Below are 8,591 nucleotides of genomic sequence, written 5' to 3' on the forward strand. Positions count from 1 at the left end.
CCCCCCCCCCCCTTCCAGTACTTTGGTACCCAAATGTTGACAGGTATGACACACACACACAAGTTTAGCCTACTTAGCTAAATGGGGACATTACATAGACTTCTATTGTTTTTATATACAGTTAGTTGTAGATTTTATAAGCTAATCCTAACCTACTCCCTAACCCTACTCCTCACAGAAAAATATCTGCATTTTTACAATTTTAAATAAAATTTGTATACTTATTTTTATACAAGTTTTACACGTCCCCAAAGGGAAGTTTTTGGAGATTTTGTCTGGTTTAGCACACTTTTGGGTTCAAATTTGTCCCCAAAATAAGGTTATACAGGTACACACACACACTAGATAATAGTCAAGCTTGACTATTGTGCTAGTTTGACTATTTTCAGGGTCTCTTAAAGTTTTTAACCGGCGTGTCAAGACAGCCTACATCTTGACCTTGTACGTTTTTTCATTCTGTTGCACTGCATTTTTTTAAGGGCAAGAAGCGTGTAAACAGACTCTTTGTTCATTCAGCTGACTGCAGTTCGCTCTGTGAACACCGGACCTAAACTCGAATCTACTTGAGGATCTGCAATGACTGTGAAGATTTTTAAGTTATTAGAATAAGATCGATTTGATCTTTTTATTTCCAGTTCGTGTTATAGGCAAACATAAACTGTTATTTACAATCTGTCTAAAATGCTCATGGCTCAGTTTACAATGGACCTGTGAGGGCTGCATTATTGTTACAGAATAATCAAGCCAAACAAAACGTATTAATTCATTCATTCATAAATTTGGTCTACCCGTTGGTTTGCATGCTTCATAAGAAAGGTCACAGCAGGTCTAGAACTTTTTAATAATTAATAGAATAGAATAGAATAGAATCTTGACCCTATATGAGATTTTTTTTTTTTTAAACGGCTATTTAGCTCTGTATCCACCAGGGCGCGCAACAAACGAAGAAATTATTAATACCTAAAACAGTCTAAAACACGTCTCAAACATATTTTAAACATCATAGAAATTATATACATAACATTTTCTTCAAGACTACCTGACTACAAAAACACGACTATTTCGTTATTTTATTCGTAATTTGTAAATAATAGAGTCTGATGCATCTGCGAGTGAGAGACGCGACGCGAACGCGAAACTAGAAAGTTCCCTTCAGAATCCACGAATCACTTCACGCGGCGATGAGCACGTCGCCATTGATTGGTCAGTGGGTGTTGACGTAAGAGTCCTGACCGACGCGTCGCGTCCCATACACTAGCTGGGTAGATTCGCGTCCAGTCAGACGTGTCAGTAAAAGCAGCCGCGGAAGTATCGGCTTTCAGTTCAACATAGCTTCAAGTGTGACGAGCTGAGAAAAACCAGGGCTATTTTCTGTCTCACCACTCCCAAGCCGTCAAACGAGAAAAAAGACTTGGGAAATATATTCAAGAGCTGCTTTTATTCAAGTAAGCAAGTTCAACCTGTTCCTGTCAGAGTTTTGAGAGTTGTTTGCGTACCGGTTTCTAAATCGTTCGGCGCATGCGCAGTGCATATGCGTAGCGTATTTGAGATTGTTACGAAAACTTCAGATTACTTAACGTTTACTGTAATTTATCGTATTGTTTTGTGTGTTACTGGATTTTTAACCGTATTAGTTTGAATAGTTCGTTTTGATATCGGAAGTGCTGTTATAAAGAGTCACTAAGGGTCGAAATAAGTTTTGTGAGGCAAATATGAATTTAACGTTACCTGGTAAGTTAAGTTAGTGTTGCGTAGTATGGCATGACCACTTTGTTAAATATTGCTAATAAACAGATTACAATACTAAAATAACTACTTGTTTATTATGTTTACGTTTCTATTAGCGGAGTTGAACTTTATGTTTTCATTTCTGTCATATCTGTCTTTCCTTAGAGCTGACATTTATTGTCAGTATGTTCAATGCTTCTCTATTGCGCTTCATAAACGTAATAAATGGGGCATTTCTAATTTAGGTGATGAAATAGGTTTATTAATAAGGGATGAGTGGTATTGAAACCAAGAGTGTAAACCCTTCAGGCTAGAGCTGGTCTTGTCTGAACTCATATTGTACTGTAAAATGTATCAACCTGTTGTTGTTTAGTTTTGTTTCCAAGTGATTTTTCTCAGGCCACTAATAAATCAATGGCATATTGCGTCTCATAATCATGCATTAGATTAGAAGTCTTTCACTTCTCTGAATGGACAGTCATTTCTGGGAATTGTGTTTCCACGGAATTGTTCTGATGCAAACTAACCCTTCCATGGAAAGCGATGAAGGGGAGGATCACGGCCCATTCCCTGTCATTCGTTCTCAGCAAAACCCTTTGGAGAAGGGAATATAATAGTGTTTATGTCTTTATTTATTCTGGTGATATTGGCCTTGTTGGTCAGATAGATGACAATGGTGGACCCAGTGGGTTGTGTAACTGCAGAAGTCACGCAGACTTCCCTCTTCTTTCTTTGCCAGCAGAGTGTAGAGAAGCTCAATTAAAAGTCTCTTGTCCTCCAACAGATGACGCAAGCAGACATCACTTGGTCTAGACTGTTACATGGGGAGGGAAACAAAAGCAATTATGGCCATGTTTTGTTTTGGAAAGACAGAATACCATATGTAAAAGACAAAAAGTTTGTTGAAACATGTCAGAACGTATCTGGTACATACTGCACCAATAGCATAAAGAAACTGAATCCTTTTTAAAGGATTATGTAGATTTTTTGCATTATGACATTATTTTAATGTCAATTTTACACATGGGTAAGTTTAAGTATGCAAAAAAAGCATGGTTTAACTAATTGTATATTCAAATATGTTTTTTGTCATTTTGTAATAATTTTATTTATACTGTAAATTCATTTCTATTTAAAATAAATTAAATATATTTTATATTCAGTATATTTAATTAAATATATTAATATTTAAAATATATTAAATAAAATATATTAAAAATCCTGTGATTAATTGAAGTTTTTTCCCCTAACTACAGTACACAAAAAAAAAATTATAATAATAATTGCAATTTTCTATTAATGTAGACCTAATTGTTGAGATTTTTCATCTTAGTTACTTCTGGGTTTTTTTATTCCTTGGTTGTTTTTCAACTAACTTATTGCTGCAAGATAAGATGATTATCACATGACACCAAATTTTTTAAAGGAAGATGTGTCATCCCGCATGACTGATGAATTATTGCCCAATAAATCAAAATTTTTTATTTTTTACAACCTAGTTGCTCTCTTCTTGACAGAAGACAAAAATGTAAACAGTAATCTTGTAAAAAGGAAGTCAAAAAATAAATGTTTAGTAATTAAAAATATATATTTATGTAAGTATTATATTTAATTAACAAAGAAGTATTATATAGTTATTATCATTAATGAAATTCACCCAGAAACAGTACAAATAATCAAATAATACAAATAATGGCCAAAAGTGACAGTTTAATGCACTTTAGTTCATGATACTGGTTATTTATTAGCTGTATCTTTGTTAGTTTTGTCTCAAAGCTGTCCGTTTAATTCAAACAGCCAGTTTGTAGTTTGGTGCACAAAGCTCTGTTGTGTAGTACAGGGAGGGTACAAAGCTCTATCAGTGATTTAACTCAAGATAGTGGTCTGGGACATGGGCTGCGGACCCTTCGTGCTTCCGTTTGGCTATCTTGGACAAGTGTTTTCCCATGTATTTCCCATGTATCCCATAATGAATTTCATTCATGCATTTCAGTGAGGAATAATACTGCTGCCGTAGCAATGTCATCATGGCTGTTCTTGGTAGCCTATATTATTATTTATTATTATTATTATTTATTTAGTCATTTATCAGATGCTTTTATCCAAAGCGACCTACAAATGAGGACAACAGAAGCAAACTGAAACAGACGTGAAACAAGTAGTAGGAAAGAGGAGAAGTAAAAAGCTATACTTATCCTTTGCCCGGTGGAGTCACACGGCAGAGTCGACGGTCCCTATATAAATACTGCCTTACCAATCCAAGTTGTCAGTTTCTGGAACTTAGCTAATGGTTCATGTATTAAGTGTGAATTAGTGCCGGGAAGAAGTGCCATGGGTGGCCACCATGATTGGTGCTGGTTCAAGTCCAACAGGTTACACAAACATTGAGTTATGTTTATTTCACAAGCCTTTACTTGAGTATAATATTGGTGGCAGTAACATGACTGTTATGCTTAGGCTGACAGAATGTGTCTTAAGCTCGACAATAAAGAAGCTTTATGGTTTTAGTTTTGCGTCAGTGTACATCTAAATGTATTATTTTATTTTCTTATTTTTATTTTATTTTATTCTTGATTGTATTATTTAGTTTTATATATTATTTTTGTTTCATAATTAAATTTAATTATTTTATAAAGTTTTTCATTTTATTTTCTATTTGATTGTATTATTTTCTATTTTATTTTATATAATTCTTATTTGATTTTATATATTTTTATATTTTATTTTATTGTGTATGATTTCATATATTATTTTAATAATTTGTTTTATCAGTTAGTTTTGGCTATTTATTATATTTTTTATTTGATTTTAGATTTGGTTTCAATTTATTTTATTTTTTGTTATAAAATGTCAGAAATGTTTATTTTTTATTATAATGTATTTTATTTTATATTATTTTATTTAATAATTATTCAATTTTATTTTTATTGTATTTTTATTATTATTTAAATTACTTTTTTTCACATTTTTAAAATTAGTTTTTACACAATTTTTCTCTACACATTTTTTGTGGCCTCCTGGTTTGAAAACTCCTACTGTAGAACACAGTTGTAGCACCGATGACTGTTCCTCTACTGAGCGCTGATTGTGCACAAGGAATGTGCATTCAAGGTAGGGCTGGGCGATAATTCGATAACGATAATTATCGCGATATAGTTTTCCTCGATAAAACGATATACCAAAAGCTGAACGAAACCGCGCGACTCATTTAAATCGCGCCACAGGGACTGTTTATCTATGGAAGGCTGGACCTTTTAGCCTTCCATATTTATCCGCTCAGATCAAAGTTCAAACGGCTGGCGCGAGCTCACTACAGCAGATGCGTTTACTCGGTCACGCGAGCATTAAGCAGCGCTGTGAGATCCAGTGTGAAGCAGCTTGAATTCAGCGATGAACACAAATGACTCGGTGATTTAAACTATTTTAAAGCCAAACAGGAGAAACGCTGTGTGCAACGAGACAGTCAGAAGGCTTTTCAATCTACAAATCACCATCATTTACCATGGATTTACTGTAGTAACACTCACTGCACCTTGGTATTGTGGCAGAAATGTGGGATATTCACACTGAATTTTATTAAAGGATTAATGGTATATAATTGTAGTATGTATTTGTGATTAAGCTATAGCATGTGTGCATTTGTACTGAATGTTTTTAGACTACTGTTTTTCATATAAATAGGCTACTCAAAAACAATATAGTTATATTTTTACCATGGTATTGAGGTGCTATATGTGTGGTTTTAACTGTGTTTATCATGATTTAAATGTATGCTACTATGGGAGACCAATGCTTAATTTAAAATAAATAAATAAAAACGTGGTCAGAATAAATTTAACAATATAAAACTGAGGTTGCTACAATTTTTACAGATGTTACTGATTTTGATAATGAAAAAAAAATTTCTATTAAGAATTTATTTTAAGGAAAATTAATGGTCTGGTTTCTACAACTTTCACTTTGGAGCAAAAATCTGGCTTTAAACTTGAAAGAAATAAATATTTGACATTTATAGTGATAATTATGGATATCGACCGATATGAAAAAAATTATCGCGATAATTTTTTTGGCCATATTGCCCAGCCCTAATTCAAGGAATGTTTAACTCTGATAGTGAAATTCAGAGCATGTACACCACAGCTGTGACATCTTCTCAGTCGTCAGTTGTAACATCTGCTGATTGATTAGCAATTCATGTAGTTCCTGCGACGTCTGTCCTGGAAGTAAATGGGATTTCAAGGCATGATTTGCACATCTTGGGTCCAAAAGAACACTGTGACCTGGGTAACCCGTCTGATGTGGAAAGATAAAGACAGAAACAGGAGTGACGATGATGTTGGTAAGTGGAAAGCATTTTTATTGAGAGTTGAGTTGAGTTGTTTTGAGGGCAGGAAGACTAGCTTCAAAATCTCATGGTGGTTTGTCCACCCCCAGTTTTCCCATAACTGGCCACTCAATCAGTTTCTCTATATGAAACAGTCCTTGTTTTCTTGTATCAGATCGCTTCACCAATGCAACAGCATATTCTTCTTGAACACATACCTCTAGGATGAAGTCAGTGGTATTTTTGGTTATCCGTCCCTGAATTTTTCTGCCCTTTATTAGGTTTCCCTGGGACTCTTTTTACAGTCTATGTAATATTATGTAATGCTTTTTCCTTTGGATGCAAATTATGGCTGTTCTCGGATTTGACGGCACCCCAGGAACGTGCATGTGGCTTATTTTGCTGGATGCAGCCTTCGCTCTGTCATTTAGTCGAATCAGCAGCAGTGCGGTTCAGTGTTGGTTTCGTGACCCCGGCAGAAATTAAGGTCAGGGCCGACCAGAGTTGCTTGGGTTTGGAGGGAATCGTGAAGGCGTCACGCTATGCATCTGGGTCAGAGTTGTGCTGGAAGAGGGCGGCAACTGACAGTAAGACAGCGGACAGTCCAGTAAGAGAAAGAAAAAGCAGCATGCGCTTGTGTCCCCATAGGTTTCTTTTAGGCGTATCCAAATGCTTCTGAATGTTTAGCACCTTGTTTTGGGTTTTCATGGCTGCTCGTTATAACTATATAATCAGGGGTGCACATAAGTTTTTCAGTCTGGTTCTCATAAGAGTACCTGGAGATTTGGTTTGGTACTCACACTGCACATAGTGTGATATAATTATAAAAATATAACTAAAATTATCAAATTAAATTTTGCTCTGCAGCGCATAGCCTAGATTTATGCTTTCAGTTTGAGTGGAAAGCTTATAAAGTATTACAGTTAGCCGATCTAAAACAGTGATTGTGCAACAGCTGTCAACAATGTCGCTACGCAAATGAGTGGTCTGAACTTATTTACCCATCGCATTTTTTATTTTGGTCGCGCATGCACACCTGCATACCACTTATGTGCACCCCTGTATATAATCAATATATGTGGTCCATATACTAATATGTAATTTTGCAAATTGCAGCTTTGACTATCAGCTAGATGACTGGTAAATTCTGTAGCTTTTCCTGCAACAAGTTGGAAGCTCATTTAAATTATGCCACATCTGTTCTGCAGCCAGTGTTGTTCTTTTAATAGTTATGCAAATATCCTCCAACAATCCTTGGAGAAGAGGTACAGTTATTTTTAAAGTTTAAAGAACATATTTCATATAAGAACTTAGTTATGAAAATGTCCTCCAAACGTTCTCCAGGGAATGCAACCAGTTTTTTTCAAGTTGTACATTTGTTCTTGGTTATGCAAATGTCCTTCAAACGTTCCTCTTGATAAATATCCAGTTTTTGTTAATATTTTAAGATTTTTTTTTCTTGAATATGCAGACATCCTACAAAAGTTCCCACAGGAATGTTGATTACATTCATGTTTATTCATTCAAATGATAAAATAGGTAAATCATGAATTAACATTAACATAAGTTTGTGGTCTGAATTTCCATGACTTTTATATTGGTGCATAAACATAACAATTTGACAAATCCAGTAATTATTTTTTCTCAGATTTATTTTAACAGCCTGCTAACTTTTAAACAAAACATTAATGGGACCTTTTTGGTTTTAGCTTCACTGATATTGAACGATTTACTACTACACAGTTGCTCCAATTTGCTCTCATTTTCAACACAACATTTCTTCTTCTTTTCAATCTACTGTATATTATTTAATGTTGCTGACATGCTGACCAAAATTAATCTTTTAGAAAAAGACTTCATAAAGCCACCATCTACGCAGATCCCTTTTAACGCGGTCTAGCTTTGAATAGCCTCCATTGATCTCAGGTTCTGAATGACATTGGTAAACCTCTGAGATGGCTCTCTCCTTCAATGAAATGAAAGCCCGGTATGACTCACTGTGACTTCATAACATTCATTCTGCTGATGCTTTATAATAGTAAATGTCCCACCCAGATAGACAATATTGCCTGTAATCGTGACCATAAAAGGCTGGGTTGAATGATAGAAATACAACCTAAGTAGTGTATTTTTCAATTGAATTAGTCATTTTGACTATTACTTCTGCCATGGTTACCATTTGCCTCCAGCTGTTTAGATGATTCACAGAAATCTGGAACAATCTGTAACATATACTAGCCATTTTATTCAGTGGTTTGTGCGGTTTCACTTTGAATCTCTCACTTGACTGTTTTAATTTTTGCCACCAGAATTAAATGTTCAGTGATAAAATATACTTTCTCTGATTCTGAGTTAAAGGGATAGTTCACCCAAAAATGAAAATTTGATGTTTATCTGCTTACAACCAGGGCATCCAAGATGTAGGTGACTTTGTTTCTTCAGTAGAACACAAACGGGAGATTTTTAACTCCAGCCGTTGCAGTCTATCAGTCGCATAATGCATGGCAATGGTAACAAAATCTATGAGAGTAAAAAAAAA

General features: G+C 34.8%; 1 protein-coding gene across 1 annotated transcript in view; it reads left to right on the forward strand.

The window, feature by feature from the left end:
- The first annotated feature begins 1,263 nt into the window (after positions 1 to 1,263).
- The window catches only part of LOC107655177 (protein strawberry notch homolog 2-like), a 59,288-nt gene continuing 51,960 nt past the window's right edge, over positions 1,264 to 8,591 (forward strand). Inside the window, exon 1 of the mRNA XM_016442599.1 lies at positions 1,264 to 1,445. The gene's annotated coding sequence lies outside the window, so the exon portion shown is untranslated. The remainder of the gene's footprint in view (positions 1,446 to 8,591) is intronic.

The sequence above is a fragment of the Sinocyclocheilus anshuiensis genome, unplaced genomic scaffold (assembly GCF_001515605.1).
Source record: "Sinocyclocheilus anshuiensis isolate Anshui unplaced genomic scaffold, SAMN03320099.WGS_v1.1 scaffold735, whole genome shotgun sequence".
Taxonomy (NCBI): Eukaryota; Metazoa; Chordata; class Actinopteri; order Cypriniformes; family Cyprinidae; genus Sinocyclocheilus; species Sinocyclocheilus anshuiensis.